The sequence below is a fragment of the Arachis hypogaea genome, chromosome 1 (assembly GCF_003086295.3).
Source record: "Arachis hypogaea cultivar Tifrunner chromosome 1, arahy.Tifrunner.gnm2.J5K5, whole genome shotgun sequence".
Taxonomy (NCBI): domain Eukaryota; kingdom Viridiplantae; phylum Streptophyta; class Magnoliopsida; order Fabales; family Fabaceae; genus Arachis; species Arachis hypogaea.
In genome coordinates, this window is record NC_092036.1 from 40,572,415 (window position 1) to 40,595,697 (window position 23,283).

A 23,283-nucleotide genomic window follows, 5' to 3' on the forward strand; every position below is an offset into this window, starting at 1 on the left:
TTGACTAACCCTGTGACTGACGTAGGCATGCTTATGGTCAGGGAGTTCTACGCCAACGCATGGATGACCTACAAGCATCCCACTAGCGTCAACCCGGATCCGAAGAACTGGCGTACCATGGTCCGAGGGGAGATTATAGAGTTCAGTCTTGAGAGGGTGAGGGAGATTCTTTATCTGCCACCATCCCGAGACGACCCTCACTCTTATACTTAGAGGGTCAATACTTATCAGAGTATGGACCGAATCCTCACAGACATATACCTCCCCGAAACTTAGTGGAGGAGAGAAACCAGAGGCCAACTGTACCAGCTGGGTAGGGATGATCTGAAGCCAATTGCTAGAGGATGGTTGGAGTTTATTTAGCACTCTATGATCCCCACAAGCAACCAGTTCTTGGTTACAGTGGACCGAGCAGTGATGATCCATTTCATCATGCTCGGTAATGAGGTCGAGGTACACCATGTGATTCCTCAGGAGCTGTACTGGATAGCTGAGAAGGCCTCCACCTCTGCAAGATTGGCCTTCTGTCACCTAATTGCCCGCTTGTGTGATGAGGCTCGAGTCCGCATTAATGGCGATACCCATATTGACGTTGACTGATCTATCACTAGGAGGAGTATGAAGTATGCTAGGGAGCATGGGCATGGACAACCAGTTCCTCCTCCTCAGCAAGAGCTTTCGTAGATGCCTCAGGAAGTCTATTTCCCTCCCCATGACTACTGGGACCACTTGACCATATCCATTAGGGAGCTGACGTCTTCTCTGGATCAGCTAAGAATTGAGCACCAAGACCACTCAGCCCTCCTCCATCAGCTAGTGGAGGAGCAGCTGAAGTAGAGGCACGACATAGATGAGCTGAAGCGCCAAAGAGGATTTCTATGAGGGAGCAGTAGCTGCCATGACTGAGGTGGTTGAGTTTCTTTATCTTCTATTTTCCTTATGTTCCGTTCTTCAGTATTTCTATCCTACTTCCTGTTCTCTATTTGAATCTTTACATGATCATTAGTAGTCTTTTATTGCTTTCTAGTTTAGTTATTTATTTTGTTATTTTATGTTTATTTTAAAGATATCTCATGTATTACTCACTAAGCTTAAAGAAAATTTGAAAGGAAAAGAAATAGCAAAATGCAATATATTATGAATTTTTCTAGTTACTTTGATGTGGTGGCATTATCTTTAATTCTGAATGTATGATTGAACAATGCATATTTGATGTTGAAGTTGAGAATGTTAGTTCTTAAGGCACAGAAATTTAGAGAAGTATTATGAATTCTCTGGAATAAGTAAGACATTGATCCTTGAGACAAAACAAACAGCAAAAAGGAAAAGAAAAAAATATATATGTTTGAAAAATAAAATGAAAGGTCCAAGACTCTGTGCATCAATGGTTAGGAGAGTCAAAATTGATCTAAAGCTCAAAAGAGTCGTTTTTCCTAAACATATGTTTGTGGTGAAATGTGTCAAGTAATCCTTGGGATAGAACGCCAAGAGTTGTGACCAAATGCAATTACAAAGTATGCCAAATGCTTTAAACACCACTGACTGAAAGGAATTAAAAGAAAAAGTAGAACTCAAGGAGTTCTTCAGTTAAGTGCTTGTGGTGTTCTTGTATCAAGTTAAGGATGAGGACAAAATACCTAGAGTCACGACTAGGCTCAAGGTGCATAGCACCAAAATAAAAAAAGAAGAGAAAGCTATGTTCAAGGACCAATCAGCACTTCAAGAGAAAGAGAATCCATAATATCATCCGAGTTCTAGTGCTGAAGGTTATCAACATTTCTGAGCTTCAAAGGATAGTGAGATACCCAACCTATTCAAAATTAGAGTGTCTTTAGCCCCACTCAGTACTTAAACACGAGCTTAAATGAACACTCAAGTCTTGGGTGTTTTTCTCTTCTTTTCTCAGTCATATATTGTTTAAGTTGCTTGAGCACAAGCAACAGTTTAAGTTTGGTATTGTGATGCGTGAGGATCTTGTACCCGTTTTTCCCTTGCTTTCTAGTTGTTTTTAGTATTTTTTGAAGCATCTCTAGTTAGATTTATCTTTTATTTTATTTTTATAATTTTTAATTACAAACAATATCTTTTAGTTTTAGGATTTAATATTTATTTTAGTTTTAATAATATTAATAATAATAATTTTTTTGGATGGAAGACTGTTATATCTGACGGGGAAAAAATATTGGGAATTAATTTGTATATTAATTTTTTTTGTTGGAAACTAAAATTTTCTTTTCTAAATTTCTTAGGGACTGATCTGAGTAATTACTTTACCGGAAAATGAACTGGGGACTGATTTCTCTGTCGGAGTAAAACCTTGGGGATTGATCTGTGCATTAATTTTTTTGGGGACTAAAATGTCCGCTTTTAAAATCCTTAGGGACTGATTTGGATAATTACTCTTTATTTTATTTACAAATCAAATTAGGTTGGATATAAAAGGGAAAAGATTCACCCTTTAGGGGAGATCTTCTCACTTCCGCAATTACACACTTTTCAGAACCATTGTTTTCTCTGTAAGTCCTGAGCCATTAAACCTCCTTAGTTAAGGTTAGGAACTCTGTTTATTTCTATGGATTAAGACAATTACATTTCTATTTTAATTAATGTACTGATTCAGTTTCAAGAATTACTTTTGTTCTTAATTTTATGGATCTATGTGGAACGAGAGTGTGACCCTTATTCTATATGCGTTCTTGTGATCCTTGGGAGAGGTCTCTCACCTGAACACAACTTGAAAGTAAATTTCTCCTAAATTACTAATTACTTGAACTAATCTGGATAGGTGACATATAATCTGTTTAGCTTTGGGTAATTAGGGTTTTTGTGGCCATAAACTAGATTTGCACTTAACACTCTAATCGGAATCAAGTGACTAAGAGATTGGCTATTGATGAAGGTTAGAGGAGGTTAAATTACTAAGAGATTAGGGTTTTGTCAATCACAGCTTGCCATGAAATGAATCTTACATGATAAAAATAGTTGGTAAGAAATCTTGATCCGAAAAGGTAAACATCTCCGATACCTTAACTAATTCTCTCATTGATTTCTACACCAGACTCATTACTTGCTTTTTTTAAAAACCACCAACTTTTCTATTCGCTTGACTAAGCCAATCGGTTGACCATTGTTTCTCAATTCCTCAGTCCTAACCTTCACACTGGAGGTTTAGTTGCCCATTGTGCAAAAAATTGAATCCTCATAGTGTAGAAAATTGAAATCATAATCTAATGTGTAAAATATAAAACTAATGAATGAGAGAACAGAAGAGGGAGTGTGTAGAGAGGGGGGAAAAGAAGGAAAAAGCAGAGCTAGTATCTTCCCTTTTTATAGTAAAACCTAATTGTTCAAAACTCCAAAAAAATCCTCCGTATTAATGCAAGGAAATCGGATCTTGGGCTACAAATCTGATCATTGGCACTAAACGCCGAGTTAGTGGTGTTTAGCGCCACTTTTGATGCAATTCGTGCACTCTTTGTTGCACGTCTGGCGTTTGGAGCCAGTTTCTGGTGTTTGGGGCCAAGACTCCAGTTTGGAATGGTAATGTTGGACGTGGTCTGGTGTTAAACGCCAATGTCGCAGCGTTTAGAGCCATGAAGCTAGAGAGAGAAAGCATAAACTATTATATATCGTTGAAAAGCTTTAAAAGTTGGCTTTCCAATTCCATTAGAACCATGTCATTTGGACCTCTATAGCCCAACGTATGGTCATTAGAGTGTGAGGAGGTCAGTATTGACAGCATCTACGAATTCTCTTTGTACTTGTCTTCAATTCTTGGCCCCTCTTAGTTCTTTTGCTTATTTTTTCATAATATTTTCCTACAAGAATCATGAAACCAAGAAAATAAAAGTATTAATAGAATAGCCTTGAAAGTCATATAATTATCAAGCAAAAGTCGTAACTTCTCTATAATAAATGTCAATGAAATGTGCTTAAGATGCTCATGCATCATTCGTCCCACCCACGGTGAGGACGGTGGCACTATCTCGCTCATGTATAAACAAGTTGAGGTTGAGGATTCCATCTCTTATGTAATGGTGGACAAGTGGAGTTGAGGATTCCCTCTCTTGCTACATCGAGAGATTGGATAGAAGGTTGAGTATTTTCTTCGATTCAATTTCTGACTATGGTGTGAAGGAGTTAGGTTGAGAATTTTCTACTATTGCATCACAGTCTCTCTTTGATTGTGAAGTTGGCGGGTACTGTATTCCGAGAGTGTGGCGGACACTATATCCTAGATAGTACCACCTCCAGTGAGATGGTGAAAGGTTGAGGATTCTCTTCTTTATGTTCCTCCTGGAGAAGCACGACAAAGAGACAATGTCTGGGTTAGCTATCAGATGTGTCGGATCTGACAGTTTAACCGACATGTGAGCTGAAGGCCAGTAGGACAGACATGCATCATGTATATTTTTTTGCTATTGTTTGAGTGTGCATAATTGTTTTGGTTTGTCTAACTGATTATCCTGCTTAACTGTTAGCTGAACTACTTGTTCTAATTGTGCTTAAATGTGATTTCTTTGTATTTGTTTTGTGATTGTGATTGATCCTACTGAATTGAATATATGACTAAGAGATCTTAAGATTGAGGAAACACAATGCTAATGTACTGGAAACAAATGAGACTAGAGGTGTATGTATAGATGAGACTTTAGAAGTTTTAACCCTGTATGGATTAGTTAAAACCCCATGGTTTGAACTTCTATGGAGTCAGAGATTCTGATTGCCTAGAGGGTTCATATTTCTTTATGTAGTCTTTATTTGGAACTATTACCCTACTGGAACCTTCGAGTTCTCACCTATCGTGGATTTATTTTTCAGATGCAGGACGCAACACACCTCGTTGAGAGTGCGAGATTTCACGTAATGAAGCAAAGATGATTGCTTTTGGAAATTTTATTTTGATTTTAGAATTATCTCCCTTTTGAAATTTTACTGTATATTCTGTATTTTCCCTTAAAGGCTTTTTGTTGGAGAGATAGGTTGTCTATTTTGAAAATTCTTAAGTGTTGTAATATTCTAGCCGGCCTTCTCTTCGCAGGTTGAGACTACAAATTTATTATGTATACACTCTATTATGTATCCTTGATGAGCGGATAAATTATACGCTTTTTGGCATTGTTTTTAGTATGTTTTAGTTAGTTTTTATTATATTTTTATTAGTTTTTAGTTAAAATTCACTTTTTTGGACTTTACTATGAGTTTGTGTGTTTTTCTGTGATTTTAGGTATTTTCTGGCTGAAATTGAGGGACCTGAGCAAAAATTTGATTCAGAGGCTAAAAAGGACTGCAGATGCTGTTGGATTCTGACCTCCCTGCACTCGAAGTGGAATTTCTAGAGCTACAAAAGCCCAATTGGTGCGCTCTCAATTGCGTTGGAAAGTAGATGTCCTGGGCTTTCTAGAAATTTATAATAGTCCATACTTTTTTCGAGATTTGATGGCCCAAACAGGCGTTCCAAGTTAGCTCAAGAATTCTGGCGTAAAACGCCGGAACTGGCACAAGGATGGGAGTTAAACGCCCAAACTAGCACAAAAGCTGGCGTTTAACTCCAAGAAAAGTCTCTACACATGAAAGCTTCAATGCTCAGCACAAGCATACACAAAGTGGGCCCGAAAGTGGATTTTTATGTCATTTACTCATCTTTGTAAACCCTAAGCTACTAGTTCTCTACAAATAGGACCTTTTGCTATTGTATTTAGAAAGATCTTTCGATCATGTTTTGATGATTGAACCCTTTTTGGGAGGCTGGCCATTCGGCCATGCCTAGACCTTGTTCTTATGTATTTTCAACGGTGGAGTTTCTACACACCATAGATTAAGGTGTGGAGCTCGGCTGTACCTCGAGTATCAATGCAATTACTATTATTCTTCTATTCAATTCAGCTTATTCTTGTTCTAAGATATTCATTCGTACCCAAGAACATGATGAATGTGATGATTATGTGACGCTCATCATCATTCTCACTTATGAACGCGTGCCTAACAACCACTTCCGTTCTACAAGCAAACAAGGCTTGAATGTTTATCTCTTGGCTTCCTTAATCAGAATCTTCGTGGTATAAGCTAGAATTGATGGCGGCATTCAAGAGAATCCGGAAGGTCTAAACCTTGTCTGTGGTATTCTGAGTAGGATTCAAGGATTGAATGACTGTGACGAGCTTCAAACTCCTGAAGGCTGGGCATTAGTGCAGACGCAAAAGAATCACTGGATTCTATAACAACCTGATTGAGAACCGACAGATGATTAGCCGTGCGGTGACAGAGCGCGTTGAACATTTCACTAAGAGGACAGGACTGTAGCCATTGACAATGGTGATGCCTAACATACAGCTTGCCTTGGAAAGGAGTAAGAAGGATTGGATGAAGACAGTAGGAAAGTAGAGAGACGAAAGGGACAGAGCATCTCCATATGCTTATCTGAAATTCTCACCAATGAATTACATAAGTATCTCTATCTTTATTTTATGCTTTATTCATAAATCATCTATAACCATTTGAATCTGCCTGACTGAGATTTACAAGATGACCATAGCTTGCTTCATACCAACAATCTTCGTGGGATCGACCCTTACTCGTGTAAGGTTTATTACTTGGATGACCCAGTGCACTTGCTGGTTAGTTGTGCGAAGTTGTGATAAAGAGTCTAGATTGCAATTGAGCGTACCATGTTGATGGCGCCATTGATGATCACAATTTCATGCACCAAGTTTTTGGCGCCGTTGCCGGGGATTGTTTGAGTTTGGACAACTGACGGTTCATCTTGTTGCTTAGATTAGGTATTTTTCAGAATTTTTAAGAATGAATTCTAGAGTTTCAAGGTGATGTTCTTATCATCACCAAAGTTGATTGATTTTCATCAATTTAGCTCTTGAATGTAATGTCCTGCTGAAGCTTGGCTAGCCATGTCTAATCTTTTTAGACTGCAGCTTTAGACTAACATTGCATGATTCCTGGAATTCTCATTAGGAATTTTGAATCCTTTATTTTTCTTTTTCCACATAATTTTCGAAAAATCCAAAAAAATTACAAAATCATAAAAAAAAACCAAAAATATTTTATGTTTCTTGTTTGAGTCTAGTGTCTCATTTTAAGTTTGGTGTCAATTGTATGTCTTTATTCTCCTAATTTTCGAAAATTACATGCATTATGTTCTTCATTGATCTTCAAGTTGTTCTTGATGATTTCCTTGCTCTGATCTTTAAATTCTCTTGTCTTGAGTGTTTTTTTGTTTCTCATATGCATTCTCAAGTTGTTAGTGTCAGTAGTATACAAGCTTCTAAGTTTGGTGTCTTGCATGCATTGTTTATTTGATTTTAGTTGCATTTTGATTATTCCTCATCATTAAAAAATTCAAAAAAATTCTTAATTTGTGTCTTTTCAAGTCAATAATACAGAGAATTGAAGATTCAGAACATACAGCAGAGGAATTACACAGAAAAAGCTGGGCGTTCAAAATGCCCAGTGAGGAAGGAAAACTGGCGTTTAACGCCAGGATGGCACAAGAGGGAAGATTTTGTTTTTAATGCAAATTTTTTTCAAGTTTTCAAAATTTTTCAAAATCAAATCTTTTTCAAATCATATCTTTTCAATCATATCTTTTCAAAATTAATTTCTCTTCATTTTCAAAAATACTTGCTAGCAATTAATGATTTGATTCAACATTTCAAGTATGTTGCCTTATCTGTTGAGAAAGATTTAATATTTGAATCATATCTTTTCTTGTTAGCCAAGTCATTAATTTTAAAAAAATCAAATCTTTTTAAATTGTTTTTCAATCATATCTTTTCAATCATATCTTTTTAAAACCATAACTTTTCAATCATATCTTCTTAATCACATCTTTTTCAAAATAGTTTTCAATCATATCTTTTTGATTTCTAATTTCAAAATCTCTTTCAAAAATCACTTTATTTCTTTCTCAATCTTAGTTTTAGAAAATCATCAATCAAATTTTTAAAATTTCTTTTAATTATTTTAAAATCTTTTACTTTAATTTCAAAAATTCTTCCCCTCTTCTCACATCCTTCTATTTATGGACTAACACTCCTCCTCAATGCACAATTCGAACTCTATCCCACTTGATAAGTTCGAATTCTTCTACCTCCTCTTTCTATTCTTCTTTTCCTCTGACACCTCAAGGAATCCTTATGCTGTGACATAGAGGATTCCATATTTTCTTGTTTTCTTCTCTTTCATATGAGCAGGAGCAAAGACAAAAGCATTCTTGTTGAGGCTGACCCTGAACCTGAAAGGACCTTGAAGAGAAAGCTAAGAGAAGCTAAAGCACAACTCTTTGTAGAGGACCTAACAGAATTCTTCAAAGAAGAAGACATGTGGTGCACGAAATTGTGATCACTACAACACAAATAATCCAAAAACTTGGTGTTCAACACCATGGCATAAACACGACTTCGCACAACTAACCAGCAAGTGTACTGGGTCGTCCAAGTAATAAACCTTACGCGAGTAAGGGTCGATCCCACAGAGATTGTTGGTATGAAGCAAGCTATGGTCACCTTGTAAATCTTAGTCAGGCAAACTCAAATGGTTATGAATGATGAATAAAACATAAAGATAAAGATAGAGATACTTATGTAATTCATTGGTAGGAATTTCAGATAAGCGTATGAAGATGCTTGGTCCTTTTCGTCTCTCTGCTTTCCTACTGTCTTCATCCAATCCTTCTTACTCCTTTCCATGGCAATCTGTATGCAAGGGTTTCACCGTTGTCAGTGGCTACCTCCCATCCTCTCAGTGGAAATGTTCAACGCACCCTGTCACGGCACGGCTATCCATCTGTCGGTTCTCAATCAGGTCGGAATAGAATCCAGTGATTCTTTTGCGTCTGTCACTAACGCCCAGCCCTCAGGAGTTTGAAGCTCGTCACAGTCATTCAATCATTGAATCCTACTCAGAATACCAAAGACAAGGTTTAGACCTTCCGGATTCTCTTGAATTCCGCCATCAGTTCTAGCTTATACCACGAAGATTCCGGTTAAAGAATCCAAGAGATATCCACCCAATCTAAGGTAGAACGGAGGTGGTTGTCAGGCACACGTTCATAGGTGAGAATGATGATGAGTGTCACGGATCATCACATTCATCAAGTTGAAGAACAAGTGATATCTTAGAACAAGAACAAGCGGAATTGAATAGAAGAACAATAGTAATTGCATTAATACTCGAGGTACAGCAGAGCTCCACACCTTAATCTATGGTGTGTAGAAACTCCACCGTTGAAAATACATAAGAACAAGGTCTAGGCATGGCCGAATGGCCAGCCTCCCAATGATCTAAGATAGCATAAGAACAAAGGTAGCTACCAAGATGAAAATACAATAGTAAAAGGTCCTACTTATAGAGAACTAGTAGCCTAGGGTTTACAGAGATGAGTAAATGACATAAAAATCCACCTTCGGGCCCACTTGGTGTGTGCTTGGGCTGAGCATTGAAGCATTTTCGTGTAGAGACTCTTCTTGGAGTTAAACGCCAGCTTTGGTGCCAGTTTGGGCGTTTAACTCCCATCCTTGTGCCAGTTCCGGCGTTTAACGCTGGGAATTCTGAGGGTGACTTTGAACGCCGGTTTGGGCCATCAAATCTTGGGCAAAGTATGAAGTATCATATATTGCTGGAAAGCCCAGGATGTTTAATTTCCAACGCCGTTGAGAGCGCGCCAATTGGGCTTCTGTAGCTCCAGAAAATCCACTTCGAGTGCAGGGAGGTCAGAATCCAACAGCATCTGCAGTCCTTTTTAGTCTCTGAATCAGATTTTTGCTCAGGACCCTCAATTTCAGCCAGAAAATACCTGAAATCACAGAAAAACACACAAACTCATAGTAAAGTCCAGAAAAGTAAATTTTAACTAAAAACTAATAAAAATACACTAAAAACTAACTAGATCATACTAAAAACTTACTAAAAATAATGCCAAAAAGCGTACAAATTATCCGCTCATCACAACACCAAACTTAAATTGTTGCTTGTCCTCAAGCAACTGAAAATCAAATAAGATAAAAAGAAGAGAATATACAATGAATTCCAAAAACATCTATGAAGATCAGTATTAATTAGATGAGCGGGGCTTTTAGCTTTTTGCCTCTGAATAGTTTTGGCATCTCACTCTATCCTTTGAAATTCAGAATGATTGGCTTCTTTAGGAACTCAGAATCCAGATAGTGTCATTGATTCTCCTAGTTAAGTATGATGATTCTTGAACACAGCTACTTATTGAGTCTTGGCCGTGGCCCAAAGCACTCTGTCTTCCAGTATTACCACCGGATACATTCATGCCACAGACACATAATTGGGTGAACCTTTTCAGATTGTGACGTAGCTTTGCTAGAGTCCCCAATTAGAGGTGTCCATGGTTCTTAAGCACACTCTTTTTGCCTTGGATCACAACTTTATTTCTTTCTTTTTCTTTTTCTTTTTTTTTTCGTTTTCTTTTCTCTCTTTTTTTTTGTATTCACTGCTTTTTCTTGCTTAAAGAATCATTTTTATGATTTTTCAGATCCTCAGTAACATGTCTCCTTTTTCATCATTCTTTCAAGAGCCAACATTCATGAACCACAAATTCAAAAGACATATGCACTGTTTAAGCATATATTCAGAGAACAAAAGTATTGCCACCACATCAAGATAATTAAACTGTTATAAAATTCAGAATTCATGCAATTCTTCTCTTTTTTCAATTAAGAACATTTTTCATTCAAGAAAGGTGATGGACTCATAGGACATTCATAACTTTAAGGCATAGACACTAAGACACTAATGATCACAAGATACAAACATAGATAAACATAAGCATAATTTTCGAAAAACAGAAAAATAAAGAACAAGGAGATTAAAGAACGGGTCCACCTTAGTGATGGCGGCTTGTTCTTCCTCTTGAAGATCCTATGGAGTGCTTGAGCTCCTCAATGTCTCTTCCTTGTCTTTGTTGCTCCTCTCTCATGATTCTTTGATCTTCTCTAATTTCATGGAGGAGGATGGAATGTTCTTGGTGCTCCACCCTTAGTTGTCCCATGTTGGAACTCAATTCTCCTAGGGAGGTGTTCAGTTGCTCCCAATAGTTTTGTGGAGGAAAGTGCATCCCTTGAGGCACCTCAGGGATTTGATGATGAGAGGGGTCTCTTGTTTGCTCCATCCTCTTCTTAGTGATGGGCTTGTCCTCATCAATGGGGATGTCTCCCTCTATGTCAACTCCAACTGAATAACAGAGGTGACAAATGAGATGGGGAAAGGCTAACCTTGCCAAGGTAGAGGACTTGTCCGCCACCTTATAAAGTTCTTGGGATATCACCTCATGAACTTCTATTTCTTCTCCAATCATGATGCTATGAATCATGATAGCTCGGTCTATAGTAACTTCGGACCGGTTGCTAGTGGGAATGATTGAGCGTTGGATAAACTCCAACCATCCCCTAGCCACGGGCTTGAGGTCATGCCTTCTCAATTGAACCGGCTTTCCTCTTGAATCTTTCTTCCATTGGGCGCCCTCTTCATAAATGACTGTGAGGACTTGGTCCAACCTTTGATCAAAGTTGACCCTTCTAGTGTAAGGATGTTCATCTCCTTGCATCATGGGAAGTTGAATGCCAACCTTACATTTTCCGGACTAAAATCCAAGTATTTCCCCCGAACCATAGTAAGCCAATTCTTTGGGTCCGGGTTCACACTTTGATCATGGTTCTTGGTGATCCATGCATTGGCATAGAATTCTTGAACTATTAAGATTCCGACTTGTTGAATGGGGTTGGTAAGAACTTCCCAACCTCTTCTTCGGATCTCATGTCGGATCTCCGGATATTCACTCTTTTTGAGTTTGAAGGGGACCTCGGGGATCACCTTCTTCAAGGCCACAACTTCATAGAAGTGGTCTTGATGCACCCTTGAGATGAATCTCTCCATCTCCCATGACTCGGAGGTGGAAGCTTTTGCCTTCCCTTTCCTCTTTCTAGAGGTTTCTCCGGCCTTGGATGCCATAAATGGTTATGGAAAAATAAAAAGCAATGCTTTTACCACACCAAACTTAAAAGGTTTGCTCGTCCTCAAGCAAAAGAAGAAAGAAGAGAGTAGAAGAAGAAGAAATGAAGGAGATGGATGGGGCTTTGTGGTTCGGCCAAAAGGGGGAGAAGTAGTGTTTAGGTTGTGTGAAAATGAAGGAGTGAAGATGGGTTTATATAGGGGTGGGGGGAGGGTTATGGTTCGGTTATGGGAGGGTGGGTTTGGGAGGGAAAGTGTTTTGAATTTGAATGGTGGGGTTTTATGAAGGATGGATGTGAGTGGGAAGAGAAAGATGGGATTTGATAGGTGAAGGATTTTTGGGGAAGAGGTGTTGAGGTGATTGGTGAATGGGTGAAGAAGAGAGAGGGTGGTGGGGTAGGTGGGGATCCTGTGGGGTCCACAGATCCTGAGGTGTCAAGGAAAAGTCATCCCTGCACCAAGTGGCGAGCAAAATTGCTCTTTGTGCAAATTCTGGCGTTAAACGCCGGGCTGGTGCCCCTTTCTGGCGTTTAACGCCAAGTTCTTGCCCTTTACTGGCGTTTAACGCCAGTCTGGTGCCCCTTTCTGGCGTTAAACGCCCAGAATGGTGCCAGACTGGGCGTTAAACGCCCATCTGCTAGCCTTACTGGCGTTTAAACGCTAGCAGGTTCTTCCTCCAGGGTGTGCTATTTTTCTTTCTGTTTTTCTTTCTGTTTTTACTTTTTCAATTGATTTTGTGACTTCTCATGATCATCAACCTACAGAAAACATAAAATAACAAAAGAGAATAGATAAAATATAGCATTGGGTTGCCTCCCAACAAGCGCTTCTTTAATGTCATTAGCTTGACAGTGGGCTCTCATGGAGCCTTACAGATGCTCAAAGCAATGTTAGAACCTCCCAACATCAAACTTAGAGTTTAGATGTGGGGGTTCAACACCAAACTTAGAAGTTGGTTGTGGCCTCCCAACACCAAACTTAGAGTTTGACTGTGGGGGCTCTGTTTGGCTCTGTTTTGAGAGAAGCTCTTCATGCTTCCTCTCCATGGTGACAGAGGGATATCCTTGAGCCCTAAACACAAAGGATTCTTCATTCACTTGAATGATCAGTTCTCCTCCATCAACATCAATCACAGCCTTTGCTGTGGCTAGGAAGGGTCTGCCAAGGATGATGGATTCATCCATGCACTTCCCAGTCTCTATGACTATGAAATCAGCAGGGATGTAATGGTCTTCAACCTTTACCAGAACATCCTCTACAAGTCTATGAGCTTGTTTTCTTGAATTGTCTGCCATCTCTAGTGAGATTTTTGCAGCTTGCACCTCAAAGATTCCTAGCTTCTCCATTACAGAGAGAGGCATGAGGTTTACACTTGACCCTAGGTCACACAAGGCCTTCTTGAAGGTCATGGTGCCTATGGTACAAGGTATTGAAAACTTCCCAGGATCCTGTCTCTTTTGAGGTAATTTCTGCTTAGACAAGTCATCTAGTTCTTTGGTGAGCAAAGGGGGTTCATCCTCCCAAGTCTCATTTCCAAATAACTTGTCGTTTAGCTTCATGATTGCTCCAAGGTATTTAGTAACTTGCTCTTCAGTGACATACTCATCCTCTTCAGAGGAAGAATACTCATCAGAGCTCATAAATGGCAGAAGTAGGTCCAATGGAATCTCTATGGTCTCATTTTGAGCCTCAGATTCCCATGGTTCCTCATTGGGGAACTCATTGGAGGCCAGTGGACGTCCATTGAGGTCTTTCTCAGTGGCGTTCACTGCCTCTTCCTCCTTTCCAAATTCGGCCATGTTGATGGCTTTGCACTCTCCTTTTGGATTTTCTTCTGTATTGCTTGGAAGAGTACTAGGAGGGAGTTCAGTAATTTCCTTGCTCAGCTGACCCACTTGTCCCTCCAAGTTTCTAATGGAGGACCTTGTTTCAGTCATGAAACTTTGAGTGGTTTTGATTAGAGCAGAGACCATGGTTGCTAAGTCAGAGTGGTTCTGCTTAGAACTCTCTGTCTGTTGCTGAGAAGATGATGGAAAAGGCTTGTCATTGCTAAACCTGTTTCTTCCACCATTATTGTTGTTGAAACCTTGTTGAGGTCTCTGTTGATCCTTCCATGAGAGATTTGGATGATTTCTCCATGAAGGATTATAGGTGTTTCCATAGGGTTCTCCCATGTAATTCACCTCTTCCATTGAAGGGTTCTCAGGATCATAAGCTTCTTCTTCAGATGAAGCCTCCTTAGTACTACCTGGTGCATTTTGCATTCCAGACAGACTTTGAGAAATCATATTGACTTGCTGAGTCAATATTTTGTTTTGAGCCAATATGGCATTCAGAGTATCAATCTCAAGAACTCCTTTCTTCTGATTAGTTCCATTGTTCACAGGATTCCTTTCAGAAGTGTACATGAATTGGTTATTTGCAACTATTTCAATTAGTTCTTGAGCTTCTGTAGGTATCTTCTTTAGATGAAGAGATCCTCCAGCAGAGCTATCCAAAGACATCTTGGACAGTTCAGACAGACCATCATAGAAAATACTTATGATGCTCCATTCAGAAAGCATATCAGAGGGACACTTTCTGACCAATTGTTTGTATCTTTCCCAAGCTTCATAGAGGGATTCTCCTTCCTTCTGTCTGAAGGTTTGGACTTCCACTCTAAGCTTACTCAATTTTTGAGGTGGAAAGAACTTTGCCAAGAAGGCATTGACTAGCTTTTCCCAAGAGTTCAGGCTTTCTTTAGGTTGTGAGTCCAACCATATTCTATCTCTGTCTCTTACAGCAAAAGGGAATAGCATAAGTCTGTAGACCTCAGGGTCAACCCCATTAGTCTTGACAGTGTCACAAACTTGCAAGAATTCAGCTAAGAACTGATGAGGATCTTCCAATGGAAGTCCATGGAACTTGCAATTCTGTTGCATTAGAGAAACTAATTGAGGCTTAAGCTCAAAGTTGTTTGCTCCAATGGCAGGGATAGAGATGCTTCTCCCATAGAAGTCGGGAGTAGGTGCAGTAAAGTCACCCAGCACCTTCCTTGCATTGTTGGCATTGTTATTGTTTTCGGCTACCAAGGGTTCTTCTTCTTTGAAGATTTCTGTTAGGTCCTCTACAGAGAATTGTGCCTTAGCTTCTCTTAGCTTTCGCTTCAAGGTCCTTTCAGGTTCAGGATCAGCCTCAACAAGAATGCTTTTGTCTTTGCTCCTGCTCATATGAAAGAGAAGAAAACAAGGAAATATGGAATCCTCTATGTCACAGTATAGAGATTTCTTGAGGTGTCAGAGGAAAAGAAAAATGGAAGGAAGAGTCAGAAAATTCGAACTTATCAAGAAAGATGGAGTTCGAATTGTGCATTAAGGAATAGTGTTAGTCCATAAATAGAAGGATGTGAGAAGAGGGGAAGTAATTTTCGAAAATTAAGTAAAAGATTTTGAAAACATTTTGAAAAACTTCAATTGATTTTCGAAAACCAAGATTGAGAAGGAAGTAAAGTGATTTTTGAAAAAGATTTTGAAATTAGAAATCAAAAAGATTTGATTGAAAACTATTTTGAAAAAGATGTGATTAAGAAGATATGATTGGTTTTAAAAAGATGTGATTGAGAAGATATGATTTGAAAAACATTTTTAAAAAGATTTGATTTTAAAAATTAATAACTTGGCTAACAAGAAAAGATATGATTCAAACATTAAACCTTTCTCAACAGAAAAGGCAACATACTTGAAATGTTGAATCAAATCATTAATTGATAGCAAGTATTTTTGAAAATGGAGAGAAATTGATTTTGAAAAAGATTTGATTGAAAAGATTTGATTTGAAAAAGATTTGATTTTGAAAAGATTTTGAAAACTTGAAAAAAATTTGAATTGAAAACAGAATCTTCCCTCTTGTGCCATCCTGGCGTTAAACGCCCAGAATGGTGCACATTCTGGCGTTTAACACCCAAACTACTACCCTTTTGGGTGTTAAACGCCCAGCCAGGCACCCTGGCTGGCGTTTAAACGCCAGTTTGTCTTTTTTACTGGGCATTTTGAACGCCCAGCTTTTTCTGTGTAATTCCTCTGCAATATGTTCTGAATCTTCAATTCTCTATATTATTGACTTGAAAAGACACAAATTGAAAATATTTTTGGATTTTTAATAATGAGGAATAATCAAAATGTAACTAAAATCAAATAACAATGCATGCAAGACACCAAACTTAGCAGTTTGTACACTACTGACACTAACAAAATGAGAATGCATTTGAGAAACAACAAAACACTCAAGTCAAGAGAATTTAAAGATCAGAGCAATGAAATCATCAAGAACATCTTGAAGATCACTTAAGACACATGAATGAATGCAAGAAGAACAGAAACATGCAATTGACACCAAACTTAAAATGAGACTCTAGACTCAAACAAAATTTTTTTTGGATTTTATGATTTTGTAATTTTTTTTTTTGATTTTTCGAAAATTAAGTGGAAAAAGAAAATAAAGATACCAAAATTCTTAATGAGAATTCCAGGAATCATGCAATGTTAGTCTAAGACTCCGGTCTAGGAATTAGACATGGCTTTATAGCCAGCCAAGCTTTCAAAGAAAGCTCCGTTCCAAAACACTAGACATGGCTAATGGCCAGCCAAGCCTTAGCAGATCACTGCTCCAACAGCAAGATTGATAGAAATCATCAAGCTCTTGTGATGATAAGTTGAAACCTCGGTCCAATAAAATTAGACATGGCTTCACAGCCAGCCAGACTTCAACAGATCATCATGAAACACTAGAATTCGTTCTTAAGAACTCTGAAGAAAAATACCTAATCTAAGCAACAAGATGAACCGTCAGTTGTCCATACTCAACAATCCCCGGCAACGGCGCCAAAAACTTGGTGCACGAAATTGTGATCACTACAACACAAATAATCCAAAAACTTGGTGTTCAACACCATGGCATAAACACAACTTCGCACAACTAACCAGCAAGTGTACTGGGTCGTCCAAGTAATAAACCTTACGCGAGTAAGGGTCGATCCCACAGAGATTGTTGGTATGAAGCAAGCTATGGTCACCTTGTAAATCTTAGTCAGGCAAACTCAAATGGTTATGAATGATGAATAAAACATAAAGATAAAGATAGAGATACTTATGTAATTCATTGGTAGGAATTTCAGATAAGCGTATGAAGATGCTTGGTCCTTTTCATCTCTCTGCTTTCCTACTGTCTTCATCCAATCCTTCTTACTCCTTTCCATGGCAAGCTGTATGCAAGGGTTTCACCGTTGTCAGTGGCTACCTCCCATCCTCTCAGTGGAAATGTTCAACGCACCCTGTCACGGCACGGCTATCCATCTGTCGGTTCTCAATCAGGTCGGAATAGAATCCAGTGATTCTTTTGCGTCTGTCACTAACGCCCAGCCCTCAGGAGTTTGAAGCTCGTCACAGTCATTCAATCATTGAATCCTACTCAGAATACCAAAGACAAGGTTTAGACCTTCCGGATTCTCTTGAATGCCGCCATCAGTTCTAGCTTATAGCACGAAGATTCCGGTTAAAGAATCCAAGAGATATCCACCCAATCTAAGGTAGAACGGAGGTGGTTGTCAGGCACACGTTCATAGGTGAGAATGATGATGAGTGTCACGGATCATCACATTCATCAAGTTGAAGAACAAGTGATATCTTAGAACAAGAACAAGCGGAATTGAATAGAAGAACAATAGTAATTGCATTAATACTCGAGGTACAGCAGAGCTCCACACCTTAATCTATGGTGTGTAGAAACTCCACCGTTGAAAATACATAAGAACAAGGTCTAGGCATGGCCGAATGGCCAGCCTCCCAATGATCTAAGATAGCATAAGAACAAAGGTAGCTACCAAGATGAAAATACAATAGTAAAAGGTCCTACTTATAGAGAACTAGTAGCCTAGGGTTTACAGAGATGAGTAAATGACATAAAAATCCACCTCCGGGCCCACTTGGTGTGTGCTTGGGCTGAGCATTGAAGCATTTTCGTGTAGAGACTCTTCTTGGAGTTAAACGCCAGCTTTGGTGCCAGTTTGGGCGTTTAACTCCCATCCTTGTGCCAGTTCCGGCGTTTAACGCTGGGAATTCTGAGGGTGACTTTGAACGCCGGTTTGGGCCATCAAATCTTGGGCAAAGTATGAAGTATCATATATTGCTGGAAAGCCCAGGATGTTTACTTTCCAACGCCGTTGAGAGCGCGCCAATTGGGCTTCTGTAGCTCCAGAAAATCCACTTCGAGTTCAGGGAGGTCAGAATCCAACAGCATCTGCAGTCCTTTTTAGTCTCTGAATCAGATTTTTGCTCAGGACCCTCAATTTCAGCCAGAAAATACCTGAAATCACAGAAAAACACACAAACTCATAGTAAAGTCCAGAAAAGTAAATTTTAACTAAAAACTAATAAAAATACACTAAAAACTAACTAGATCATACTAAAAACCTACTAAAAACAATGCCAAAAAGCGTACAAATTATCCGCTCATCAACATGGCAGCCGAAAACAACAACAATGCCAACAATGCAAGGAATGTGCTGGGTGACTTTACTGCACCTACTCCCGACTTCTATGGGAGAAGCATCTCTATCCCTGCCATTGGAGCAAACAACTTTGAGCTTAAGCCTCAATTAGTTTCTCTAATGCAACAGAATGGCAAGTTCCATGAACTTCCATTGGAAGATCCTCATCAGTTTTTAGCTGAATTCTTGCAAATCTGTGACATTGTCAAGACCAATGGGGTTGACCTTGAGGTCTACAGACTTATGCTATTCCCTTTTGCTGTAAGAGACAGAGCTAGGATATGGTTGGACTCACAACCTAAAGAACGCCTGAACTCTTGGGAAAAGCTAGTCAATGCCTTCTTGGCAAAGTTCTTTCCACCTCAAAAATTGAGTAAGCTTAGAGTGGAAGTCCAAACCTTCAGACAGAAGGAAGGTGAATCCCTCTATGAAGCTTGGGAAAGATTCAAACAATTGATCAGAAAGTGTCCTTCTGACATGCTTTCTGAATGGAGCATCATAGGTATCTTCTATGATGGTCTAAGATGTCATTGGACAGCTCTGCTGGAGGATCTCTTCATCTGAAGAAGACGCCTGCAGAAGCTCAAGAACTCATTGAAATGGTTGAAAATAACCAATTCATGTACACTTCTGAAAGGAATCCTGTGAACAATGGGACGAATCAGAAGAAAGGAGTCCTTGAGATTGATACTCTGAATGCCATACTGGCTCAGAACAAAATATTGACTCAGCAAGTCAATATGATTTCTCAAAGTTTGTTTGGAATGCAAGCTGCACCAAGCAGTACTAAGGATGCTTCATCTGAAGAAGAAGCTTATGATCCTGAGAACCCTTCAATGGAAGAGGTGAATTACATGGGAGAACCCTATGGAAACACCTATAATCCTTCATGGAGAAATCACCCAAATCTCTCATGGAAGGATCAACAGAGACCTCAACAAGGTTTCAACAACAATAATGGTGGAAGAAACAGGTTTAGCAATGGCAAGCCTTTTCCATCATCTTCTCAGCAACAGACAGAGAATTCTAAGCAGAGCCACTCTGACTTAGCAACCATGGTCTCTGATCTAATCAAAACCACTCAAAGTTTCATGACTGAAACAAGGCCCTCCATTAGAAACTTGGAGGCACAAGTGGGTCAGCTGAGTAAGAAAGTTACTGAACTCCCTCCTAGTACTCTTCCAAGCAATACAGAAGAGAATCCAAAAGGAGAGTGAAAGGCCATCAACATGGCCGAATTTGGAGAGGAGGAAGAGGCAGTGATCGCCACTGAGGAAGACCTCAATGGACGTCCACTGGCTTCCAATGTATTCCCTAATGAGGAACCATGGGAATCTGAGGCTCACACTGAGACCATAGGGATTCTATTGGATTTACTTCTGCCATTCATGAGCTCTGATGAGTATTCTTCCTCTGAAGAGGATGAAGATGTCACTGAAGAGCGAGTTGCTAAATACATTGGAGCAATCATAAAGCTAAATGACAAGTTATTTGGTAATGAGACTTGGGAGGATGAACCCCCTTTGCTCACCAAAGAACTGGATAACTTGATTAGGTAGAAATTACCTCAAAAGAGACAGGACCCTGGGAAGTTCTCAATACCTTGTATTATAGGCACCATGACCTTTGAAAAGGCTCTGTGTGACCTAGGGTCAAGCATAAACCTCATGCCTCTCTCTGTAATGGAGAAGCTAGGGATCTTTGAGGTGCAAGCTGCAAGAATCTCACTAGAGATGGTAGACAATTCAAGAAAACAAGCTTATGGACTTGTAGAGGATGTTCTGGTAAAAGTTAAAGACCATTACATCCCTGATGATTTCATAGTCCTAGAGACTGGGAAGTGCATGGATGAATCCATCATCCTTGGCAGACCCTTCCTAGCCACAGCAAAGGTTGTGATTGATGTTGACAGAGGAGAATTGATCATTCAAGTGAATGAAGAATCCTTCGTGTTTAAGGCTCAAGGATACCCCTCTGTAACCATGGAAAGGAAGCATGAAGAGCTTCCCTCAAAACAGAGTCAAACAGAGCCCCCACAGTCAAACTCTAAGTTTGGTGTTAGGAGGCCACAACCAACTTCTAAGTTTGGTGTTGAACCCCCACATTCAAACTCTAAGTTTGGTGTTGGGAGGTTCCAACACTGCTCTGAGTATCTGTAAGGCTCCATGAGAGCCCACTGTCAAGCTACTGACATTAAAGAAGCGCTTGTTGGGAGGCAATCCAATGTTATATTTATCTATTTTCCTTTGTTATTTTATGTTTTCCATAGGTTGATGATCATGGGAAGTCACAAAATCAATTGAAAAAGCAAAATCAGCATGAAAAATAGAAAGAAAAACAGCACACCCTGGAGGAAAACTAGCTGGCATTTAAACGCCAGTAAGGGCAGCAAATGGGCGTTTAACGCCCAGTCTGGCACCATTCTGGGCGTTTAACGCCAGAAAGGGGCACCAGACTGGCGTTAAACGCCAGGAAGGGGCAAGAAGCTGGCGTTAAACGCCAGGAATGGGCACCAGCTCGGCGTTTAACGCCAGAATTGGCAGAAGGAGCAGTTTTGCTCGCCACTTGGTGCAGGGATGAATTTTCCTTGACACCTCAGAATTTGGGACCCCACAGGATCCCCACCTACCCCACTACTCTCTCTCTTCTTCACCCATTCACCAATCACTTCAACACATCTTCCCCAAAAAACCCCTCACCTATCAAATCCCACTATTCTCTTCACCACTCACATCCATCCTTCATAAAACCCCACCTACCCCACCATTCAAATTCAAACCACTTTCCCTCCCAAACCCACCCATTATGGCCGAACCATACACCCCCTCTCCACTCCTATATAAACCCATCTTCACTCCTTCATTTTCACATAACCTAAACACTACTTCTCCCCCTTGGCCGAACCACAAAGCTACCTCCATCTCCTCTATTTCTTCTTCTTCTACTCTCTTCTTTCTTCTTTTGCTTGAGGACGAGCAAACTTTCTAAGTTTGGTGTGGTAAAAGCATTGCTTTTTGTTTTTCCATAACCATTTATGGCATCTAAGGCCGGAGAAACCTCTAGAAAGAGGAAAGGGAAGGAAAAAGCTTCCACCTCCGAGTCATGGGAGATAGAGAGATTCATCTCAAGGGTGCATCAAGACCACTTCTATGAAGTTGTGGCCATGAAGAAGATGATCCCCGAGGTCCCTTTCAAACTCAAAAAGAGTGAATATCCGGAGATCCGTTATGAGATCCAAAAAAGAAGTTGGGAAGTTCTTACCAACCCCATTCAACAAGTCGGGATCTTAATGGTTCAAGAGTTCTATCCCAATGCATGGATCACCAAGAATCATGATCAAAGTGTGAACCCGGACCCAAAGAATTGGCTTACAATGGTTCGGGGGAAATGCTTAGATTTTAGTCCGAAAAATGTAAGGTTGGCATTCAACTTGCCCATGATGCAAGGAGATGAACACCCTTACACTAGAAGGGTCAACTTTGATCAAAGGTTGGACCAAGTCCTCATAGACATTTGTGAAGAGGGCGCTCAATGGAAGAGAGATTCAAGAGGGAAGCTGGTTCAACTGAGAAGGCATGACCTCAAGCCCGAGGCTAGAGGATGGTTGGAGTTTATCCAACGCTCAATCATTCCCACTAGCAACCGGTCCGAAGTTACTATAGACCAGGCTATCATGATTCATAGCATCATGATTGGAGAGAAAGTAGAAGTTCATGAGGTTATATCCCAAGAACTTTATAAGGTGGCGGACAAGTCCTCTACCTTGGCAAGGTTAACCTTCCCTCATCTCATTTGTCACCTATGTTATTCAGTCGGAATTGACATAGAGGGAGACACCCTCATTGATGAGGACAAGCCCATCACTAAGAAAAGAATGGAGCAAACAAGAGATCCCACTCATCATGAAATCCATGAGATGCCTCAAGGGATGCACTTTCCTCCACAAAACTATTGGGAGCAAATCAACACCTCCCTAGGAGAATTGAGTTCCAATATGGGACAACTAAGGGTGGAGCACCAAAAACATTCCATTTTCCTCCATGAAATTAGAGAAGATCAAAGAATCATGAGAGAGGAGCAACAAAGGCAAGGAAGAGACATTGAGGAGCTCAAGCACTCCATAATATCTTCAAGAGGAAGAACAAGCCGCCATCACTAAGGTGGACCCGTTCTTTAACTTCCTTGTTCTTTATTTTCCTGTTTTTCGAATTTTCATGCTTATGTTCATCTATGTTTGTGTCTTATGATCATTAGTGTCTTAGTGTCTATGCCTTAAAGTTATGAATGTCCTATGAATCCATCACCTTTCTTAAATGAAAAATGTTCTTAATTGAAAAAGAGAAGAATTGCATGAATTTTGAATTTTATAACAGATTAATTATTTTGATGTGGTGGAAATACTTTGACTTCTGAATGTATGCTTAAACAGTGCATATGTCTTTTGAATTTGTTGTTCATGAATGTTGGCTCTTGAAAGAATAATGAAAAAAGAGACATGTTACTGAGGATCTGAAAAATCATAAAAATGATTCTTGAAGCAAGAAAAAGCAATGAATACAAAATAATAATAATAATAATAATAATAATAATAATAATAAAGTCATGATCCAAGGCAAAAAGAGTGTGCTTAAGAACCCTGGACACCTCTAATTGGGGACTCTAGCAAAGCTGAGTCACAATCTGAAAAGGTTCACCCAATTATGTGTCTGTGGCATGTATGTATCCGGTGGTAATACTGGAAGACAGAGTGCTTTGGGCCACGGCCAAGACTC

General features: G+C 39.6%; 1 non-coding gene across 1 annotated transcript; it reads right to left on the reverse strand.

Moving 5' to 3' along the window:
• Nucleotides 1–18,886: 18,886 nt before the first annotated feature.
• On the reverse strand, nt 18,887–18,994 carry LOC112714973 (small nucleolar RNA R71). Its single transcript, XR_003159422.1, has one exon. It is a non-coding gene; the product is annotated as a small nucleolar RNA R71 (small nucleolar RNA).
• Between the last annotated feature and the right edge of the window lie 4,289 nt (nt 18,995–23,283).